Raw genomic sequence first — 8140 nt, forward strand, 5'->3', positions numbered from 1 at the left:
AAATTTTTTAAAATAAAAAAAAGACACAGAGACTAAAATGACAAAAAAAGGAAAAAGGAAGCTCAGATGAAACAAAGGCAATGAGGAAGAGAAAATAATTTTTAATCCCTTAATTAATATTCTTAGGGGTATATGTTCACAACACACATAAAAAACAGTGTGTGTACATGTAATACAAAGACAGGGGTATGTATGTGTAAATACACACACACACACATGCACTCACACATATATTTCCTAACTCTGCCTCTAAGAGGGCTTAGAAGCAGTGATACAGAGTAGCAGTGAGCACACAAATATCCAGATCCTGGTTTCTAAGTACCATTCTCCACTAACCAGTTCGGAGCTCTCTGGAAAATGGCTAATTCTAAGACTTGGAGCAAGGAAAGTACAACAAGACAGTCCTGGGACATCTGGTACCAGAAAGTAAAGAAATGTTCAAAGGATGATATGGAACATGTGAAAAATGACACAGGAGCCACTTTGAAGTGGCACCCACTAGCCTCCTTTAGGAAAACGTGGGCGAAAATAAACCAATACAGCAACAGATTAAAAGCCTTGGAATAAAAGAATTTAAAAGGTCATGATAATAAAAATTAAATGAACAAATATAAATAAGTAGAGAAGTGGGATTCTAGCTAATAACTAGAGAAGAAGGGTAATGAAATTAAAAACCTATGAACTGGCAACAATCATAGTGATAATTACTTCACAAGATAATCATCAACGGATATAAACTAGTGGGCTAAGTATTGCCGAGAAGCAGCATGTAGGATTCAAGTACCTTACCACAAAATATTTATTAATTACAAAAAGAGTAACTTTGCTATAGAGAAACCCAGAGTATACCAATTTAAACAGCTGATCAAAGTTAACCTCATTAGTGGGGTGCCTGGGTGGCTCAGCCTGTTAAGTGTCTGACTTCAGCTCAGGTCATGATCTCATAGCTGGTGAGTTCGAGCCCCGCGTCGGGCTCTGTGCTGACAGCTCAGAGCCTGGACCCTGCTTCAGATTCTGTGTCTCCCTCTCTCTCTGCTCCTCTCCTACTCATGTTGACTCCATCTTTCTTTCTCCCTCTCTCTTTCTCTCTCTCTCTCTCTCTCTCAAAAATAAATAAACATGAAAAAAATTTTTTTAAGTTAACCTCATTAGTAATGGAACAAATCAATTGTCTGTAACTGATCAAATTTAAGCTCATCAGTAATGGGATAAATCAATAGACTACATTGAGAAGAACACAATAGCATTTTCCATCACCGATATTCCTGTCACAATTTTATGACCTGAATTTAGTCATGGGGAAATATCAAATGAATGTAAATTGAGGGAGATTCAACAAAATGCTCTTCAAAAGTGTCAAAGTCATGAAAGACAAAGAAAGACTAAGAAACTGTTTTAGGTTAAAGAAAACTAAAGAGACTTGATAGCTGAATTAGTTTTCTGTTGCTGCTGTAACAAATTACCACAAAATGTGAGAGGAAAGAGAGAAGCTCAAGAAAGACCTACAAGGATCCAGGACTTGCTGGCTTCAAAATAAAATTGTTCTTATTCCCATGATTTCCAAGATATTCAGGTCGATAAAAGATCCCATCCAAAGTAGGACTGTAAGTCCCTGGTTAATATCTCGGAAAGATCCGAGACAGTGCCTCAGAAAACCAGTTAGCCAGACAAAATACCATCAAAGCATCTTAAGAGTACAATAAGGTTTCTAGGAATCTTCAGTTTGTGGTCTCTCTGCTGTCCAAGTGGAAGCCTCTCGATGATGCTTGTGTATGTAATGTTTTTAAAGAACTGGATTTTGTAAATTGATTCACAGGAAACCCATTATGTTTCTAAAGGAACTATATCAGCATGCAATTTTAAATGGTAGGAGGCAGTACAAAACGAAGGATCATGGGGCAGTCGGTTGAGCATCTGACTCTTGATTTCTGCTCAGGTCATAATCTCACAGTTGTGGGGTCAAGCCCTGAATTGGGCTCTGTGTTGGCTGTGGATCCTGCTTAAGATTCTGTCTCCCTCTCCCTCTGCCCTTCTCCCACGCACACGTGCACACGCGCGAGCACTCTCTCATTCTCTCTCTCAAAAAAAAAAAAAAAAAAAAGAGAAGAAGAAGGATCTTAAGGTCATGCCTCACAGATCCTCTCCATTAATCGTTAGGACTTCTAAGAATCTTGACTTTCTTGTCTCAGTGGCTTCATGTGAAGCCCAGTCGGTGAGATTTCTGGGTACGTGTTTCTAGAAGTTGGTTCCTAACAACAAAACCGCAAAAAAGTTTTAAGGAACTGTATCAACATGGACTGAAAGGAATAGAGGCGGCACGCAACGAAGAGGGCTTTTCGCTCTAAGACTCCTTGGGAAGAAGCAGGGTGCCCAAATTCCTCAGCTGCCAACGTGGCAGCATTTTATGGAAAGGAAGGCTAACTCAGCAGGCAGCACCAGGGGCCCAGGGCTGTGGTGAACCGCCCCACATGGTGGGCTGAGCCCTAGCCAAGGCAACACGTGCCCAACGGGGCTCCGGAACTGTATAGGCCAGTGATTCCCGGGTGCTCCCTATTGCAGTCAAATGCTCTACCCCTGAGCTATACCCCCGGGCCTTCGGGTGCTCCCTATTGTACCTTGTTACGGATGAGAGTCATTCTCTCATACAGCAGTGTTTCTGGGCCTGTCCCACCAGTGTATGTTGGGTGTCCGGTTCCCGGGTCTCGGACTGAGAGACGCTGTACTTGAGGTGCTATGTCAGAAGCTGTGCCGGAGCCATCATCCGCCTCGGAACCAGGCGGAGAAAAGGAGGTTCTGGGCCTCGAACCCGAGTCGGTCCTGTATTAGGGATATTGGGAAGCTTGTATGTAATTTGCACGTGGGGGGAAGACAAGTACATAATTTGAGGTCAGAGAGCCAACCGTGGCAAACTGAAAACACGCCCGCAAAATCTTTGGCCTGCCTTCCACGGAACGATGCGATCTAATTGGCCTTCCCTTGAACCTGTACTGACCTTAGTGACTCACTTCTAAGAAAAAGAATGCAACTTAAGCTGCCGTGAGATCTGTAAGGCTAGGTCATAAAAATGAGCTAGGCTTCCCTTGGCTCGGCCCCCCTCTTAGGACCGAGGGTGCCCCGAACTGGCTTTTCGAAGTCCGCTGCCTACAGCTGCCAAGCAGGAAGTGCACGTGAAGAAACAGGGGCGCACCAGGAGCCCCCAGGGGTTCCAGTTGCCCAGATGCCCCGCCTGGAAGGGAGCGAACCTCCAGGGGGTGCCGTTCCTCAGTTTGCCAACCACAGACTGGCCCCACCCACCTGCCGACCCAGTATGTTGCTGCTGTGGTTTTCAGCCACTACGTTAAGGGATGAAATAAATACCCAGAACAATTAACTACTGGTCGTGGAACACATTTAAAGGTTTTGCTAAACTGTTCCAGAGAGATCATGTTCTTTCTGTGTTAGATTTCTTCCTCCGTTTTGTAATTTGATTAGCAGTCTCATTTTAAGTGAGGTGTTTGAGGTGTGTTTGTTTTTCCCTGTTTCTCCCTGGTTTTAACCCCTCGCTGTTTGCCAGTTTGACAGTTGTCCCCGTCTCGGATCCCTTCGCTGTGACCCCTGGTCCACAACAGTTCTTATAGTGTCTCATTGGGCTCCTGTCCCACGACGATTAATTGGCAATATCACAGGGTCATCCCTTGAACGTGATTCAGTTCCTGGCCCCATCCCCCCAGTTCTCCCATCCCCCCAGGCTCCCCACTTCCATAAACCCATGGCCCTACGTGGTGGACAGCAGGAGCCTTTACGGAGGAGGAAGAATCTCCCCTCTAGGTCCTGACCTCACGCAGGCTCCTGGCTTCTATCTCCCCCATCTAAATATAAAACTTTCAGATCAGTCCCCAGTAGGATCCAAGAGGCTCACAGCCACGGCCCATCTCTGGACCTAAAACCCAGACATGCGGCTTCCGCCCCCCTCACTGCTTTGCACTTCCGTACTGTGTATGGTTTCTAGAGATCTTTATTTTGTCTTTCAGCCAGACCATGTCTTTTTTCGCTGCTTTTATGTGCTATCACCGTTACGTGTTTAAGGCAGACAGAGTGCATCGAAGCATACCAGTCACCATAGCGATGGTAGGTCCTTTCCTCTTCCTTCGGGGAGACCCCGGGCCTGGGAATTGGATCTTTTGGTATTGGGGTTGCTCACGTCAGGCACTTGTCCATCACACGAGGACACTGGTTGTTACAGAAGTGAGGGGCGTCTGGGTGGCTCAGGCGGTTAAGCGTCCGACTTTGGCTCAGGTCATGATCTCACAGTGTGTGGGTTCAAGCCAGCTCGAATGCTCTGACAGCTCAGAGTCTGGTCAGCCTGCTTCAGATTCTGCGTCTCCCGGGGCGCCTGGGTGGCCCAGTCGGTTAAGCGTCCGACTTCAGCCAGGTCACGATCTCGCGGTCCGTGAGTTCGAGCCCCGCGTCGGGCTCTGGGCTGATGGCTCGGAGCCTGGAGCCTGTTTCCGATTCTGTGTCTCCCTCTCTCTCTGACCCTCCCCCATTCATGCTCTGTCTCTCTCTGTCTCAAAAATAAATAAACGTTAAAAAAAAAATTAAAAAAAAGATTCTGCGTCTCCCTCGCTCTCTGCCCCTCCCCCACTTTCTCTCTCGAGCACATGCACTCTCTCTCTCTCTCTCAAAAATAAGTAAACATTACAAAAGAGGAAATTAGGGGTGCCTGGATGGCTCAGTCAGTTGTGCATCCGACTTCAGCTCAGGTCATGAGTCGAATTCATGAACTGAACTCACAGTTCACAAGTTCGATCCCCATGCTGGGCTCTGTGCTGACAACTCAGAGCCTGGAGCCTGCTTCAGATTCTGCCCGTCCCCAACTCATGCGCACACACTCTCTCTCTCTCTCCCAAAAATAAACATTAAAAAAAAAAAGAAATTAAATAAATGCTTTACTTGGCTCATCTAGTGCATACTTAAAGACTGCATAAATAATTAACACAGCCCAGGTATCTGTGGTAGAAATATTTCTGATTACTACCTCCGCCCTGCCATCAGTTATTGGAAACACATCCTGTGACCTTGATCACATATCACTGTTGACATTGGGGAGCCCATTTCCACTGAGGCATCTTGTACTAGAATCTCTTGAGTGAACAGCCGCAAGTGCACTTTGTAAAGATTCTGGGGCTTCCCTCACTGGCTTGACTCATTCTCTAGCCTCGTTCTGACATGCAAGGCTTCAGAAAACACAAGAGCCACGTAACCTATCTGAGGACAACGCTTGGGAGAGTCCTCTAGCTCTCTAACTCCAAACCAGAGCATGAGATGAGAAGCAGAGCAGTACATCTTATTGTGTCTTCATAGCATAGATGACGGGAATGTCACTTGGAGCTCCTAATGTAAGTTAGGTAAGTATTCTTGACAAGGAAGATGATTTTAGTCCGAGTGTAGACATTTTAAGCTGCTTCAGCAAGGCCAGAAGTGAGGCAGGGAGAGGCACTGGGAAGGCTTCTCCTGGTTTTGTTGGTTGGGAGGAGGTTAGCAAAGTGTCTTAGGGTGAGGGGAGTATATTTATTATTTTGCTTTAATGTAATAATGGACAAACTTTTTCACTGTGATTTCAAGATCAGGATGGCAACTGCTAGGAGCTCTGGAAAGGACAGTAGAACTTTGAAGCTAATGAGGGACAAAGGGGAATAAACAGAAAAGTTGACCAAGGCAGAAAGAGTAAGGAAGGGAAAAAAGAAACAGAAGGAAGTCAGATAAATAGCAAATGCTAAAATAAGTTAGAAAAATTAAATTTCATCTCATTATGACATTAAATGTGAATTATATGAATCCCTAAACAAAAGACTTTTATCAAAAGAATATATTTTCTTTTTTTTAATTTTTTTTAATGTTTTTATTTATTTTTGAGACAGAGAGAGACAGAGCATGAGCAGGGGAGGGGCAGAGAGAGAGAGGGAGACACAGAATCTGAAGCAGGCTCCACGCTCTGAGCTGTCAGCACAGAGCCCGACGCGGGGCTCAAATTCATCAACTGTGAGATCATGACCTGAGCCGAAGTCAGATGCTTAACAGACTGAGCCACCCAGGCGCCCCAAAAGAATATATTTTCTATTAAAACATAAGAGGGGGCACCTGTGTGCCTCAGTCAGTTAAGGGTCCAACTCTTGATTTCAGCTCAGGTCATGATCTCACGGTTCATGGGATCGAGCCACAGGTCGGGCTCTGTGCTGATAGCTTGGAGCCTGCTTGGGATTCTTTCTCTCTCTCTCTCTCTCTCTCCGTCTGTCTCTCTCCGCCCCTCCTCGCTCATGCTCTCTCTCAAAATAGATAAACTTAAAAAAAAATAAGAGAAACAGCTAAAGCTTCTTTTCATATAACTGGTGAAATGTGAGTTTGATGATGAGTGTTGGGAAAGGAATGGCTAAATGAAACTGGTTAATAAAAATGAAACAAGTGAAAAAAAGAGTTAATTACCAGTTCATAAAACCTGCAAAAATGAGGAAATTAGATAATCTAAGAACCCCAAAGTAAAATGTATACTAAACATAAACATGCATTTAGAACATCAGTTGTGAATACCAGTGTAATAAGTGGGTTACTTTCTCCTATAAAAAGACACACGTGTTGTTTACAAGAAACACTTAAAATGCAGGGATAGAGTAAGCTTAGAAATATATGGATTTTCCTTTTTAAAATTTTTTTCATGTTTATTTTGAGAGAGCATAAGCACACATGTGCACAGGAGAGGGGCAGAGAGAGAGGGAGAGAGACCATCCCAAGCAGGCACCACACTGTCCGCAGAGAGCTCAATGCGGGGCTCAATCCCGCGAACCATGAGATCACGACCTGAGCGGAGATCAACAGTCCAGCGCTTAAATAACTGAGCCACCCAGGCGCCCTGGTTTTTCCTTTTTGAATATCCCTGAGGATATAAGGGAACTAAGGAGGACCTAGACTGATGATGTAGCAAGAAGTGGCTCTTGACAAGATAGAAACGCAGCAAGAAACAGAGGACAAACTTTCTGAGTTTATAACTTTATCCATTTTTAACTGCAGTGGGTGGAGGGGTGGGGGTGGGGGGAGGCAATGGAAGTCGCACTCAAAAGTGTTTCATCAAGTGACTGCTTATAACTTTACTGCAATTTACTGAAATTTAAGAATAACCTTAAAATGCTGGCTTCCCACATTTAACCCCCTACCTGAGTACCTGAGTATTTTTTGAGATTTCACAGTAGCTGGGTCTTTTTTTTTTTTTCCAACTCTGTACCTGTTTTAGACGATAGTAGGACAATAAAACTTAAGTGAACGTGTTTTTTTGTTTAAATAATTTATGGCTCCTGTAATAATAATGGTGTAGATATTCTTCCTGGTGTCGGCAATGAAAATTGGCAGGTGATACAGTTATCTAGATGCGCTGGAATAGGAGAGGCAGCACACAGGTTAATGATTAAATGGGTTAAAAAGATAATCAGGATGCATAAACAGATAAAAAGGTAGGTAGGTGGGTACATAGATAGATGATAAATGGCACACACACAAAAAAAGTGGATCCGCTCCTCCCAGTAACGTACGTTCAAAGTCAGACAACAATAGAGGTGGGGTAGTAGATAGACCCCAAAGCAGGAGGAATGATACCACCTTTACGTGGAGTTCTTCATGGTTTACAAACACTCCCACAGCCATCGCCTTCCTTCATCCTCACAAAAGTTAGAGTGTGTTTTATCATCTTCATTTTTACAGATCAGAGAAGTAACTCTTAGGTTTAAAAAAAAAAAAATGGATGAGAAATAGATCCTTAAAAAAAAGCAAAAAAAGGCATCAAGGCATCACAAGTGGTATTATTATTATCAGAACACATAGATTTTAAAATTAAAATCTTCAAAAAGGAAAAACAAGGACACGAAGTAATAATAAATGCATAAATTTAAAAACAAGATATAATCGTGATAAATTTGCCGCACCAAAAAAAACGGTAGCTAAATATATAAATGGCAACCATTAGAAATGAAAGAACTTCATTCTAAAATTATATTAAAATGAGAGTAACCATTTTCTCAGAATTAGATACAAAAGACAAAAATAAGAAAGGACATAAAATCAAATAACATAATCAAACCTGATGTGTATATGAAATAAAATTTTGTCATTTGAT

At 43.3% G+C, this 8140-nt stretch overlaps 1 long non-coding RNA gene across 1 annotated transcript; it reads right to left on the reverse strand.

Moving 5' to 3' along the window:
• Positions 1-2035: 2035 nt before the first annotated feature.
• LOC121038249 (uncharacterized) lies at positions 2036-7776 on the reverse strand. Its single transcript, XR_005794261.1, has 3 exons — positions 7627-7776; positions 2616-2817; positions 2036-2249 (listed from the first exon to the last, which is right to left on the reverse strand). It is a non-coding gene; the product is annotated as an uncharacterized LOC121038249 (long non-coding RNA).
• Positions 7777-8140: the final 364 nt, after the last annotated feature.

This window comes from Herpailurus yagouaroundi, unplaced genomic scaffold, assembly GCF_014898765.1.
Source record: "Herpailurus yagouaroundi ecotype Mexico unplaced genomic scaffold, PumYag 165, whole genome shotgun sequence".
NCBI classification, from domain to species: domain Eukaryota; kingdom Metazoa; phylum Chordata; class Mammalia; order Carnivora; family Felidae; genus Herpailurus; species Herpailurus yagouaroundi.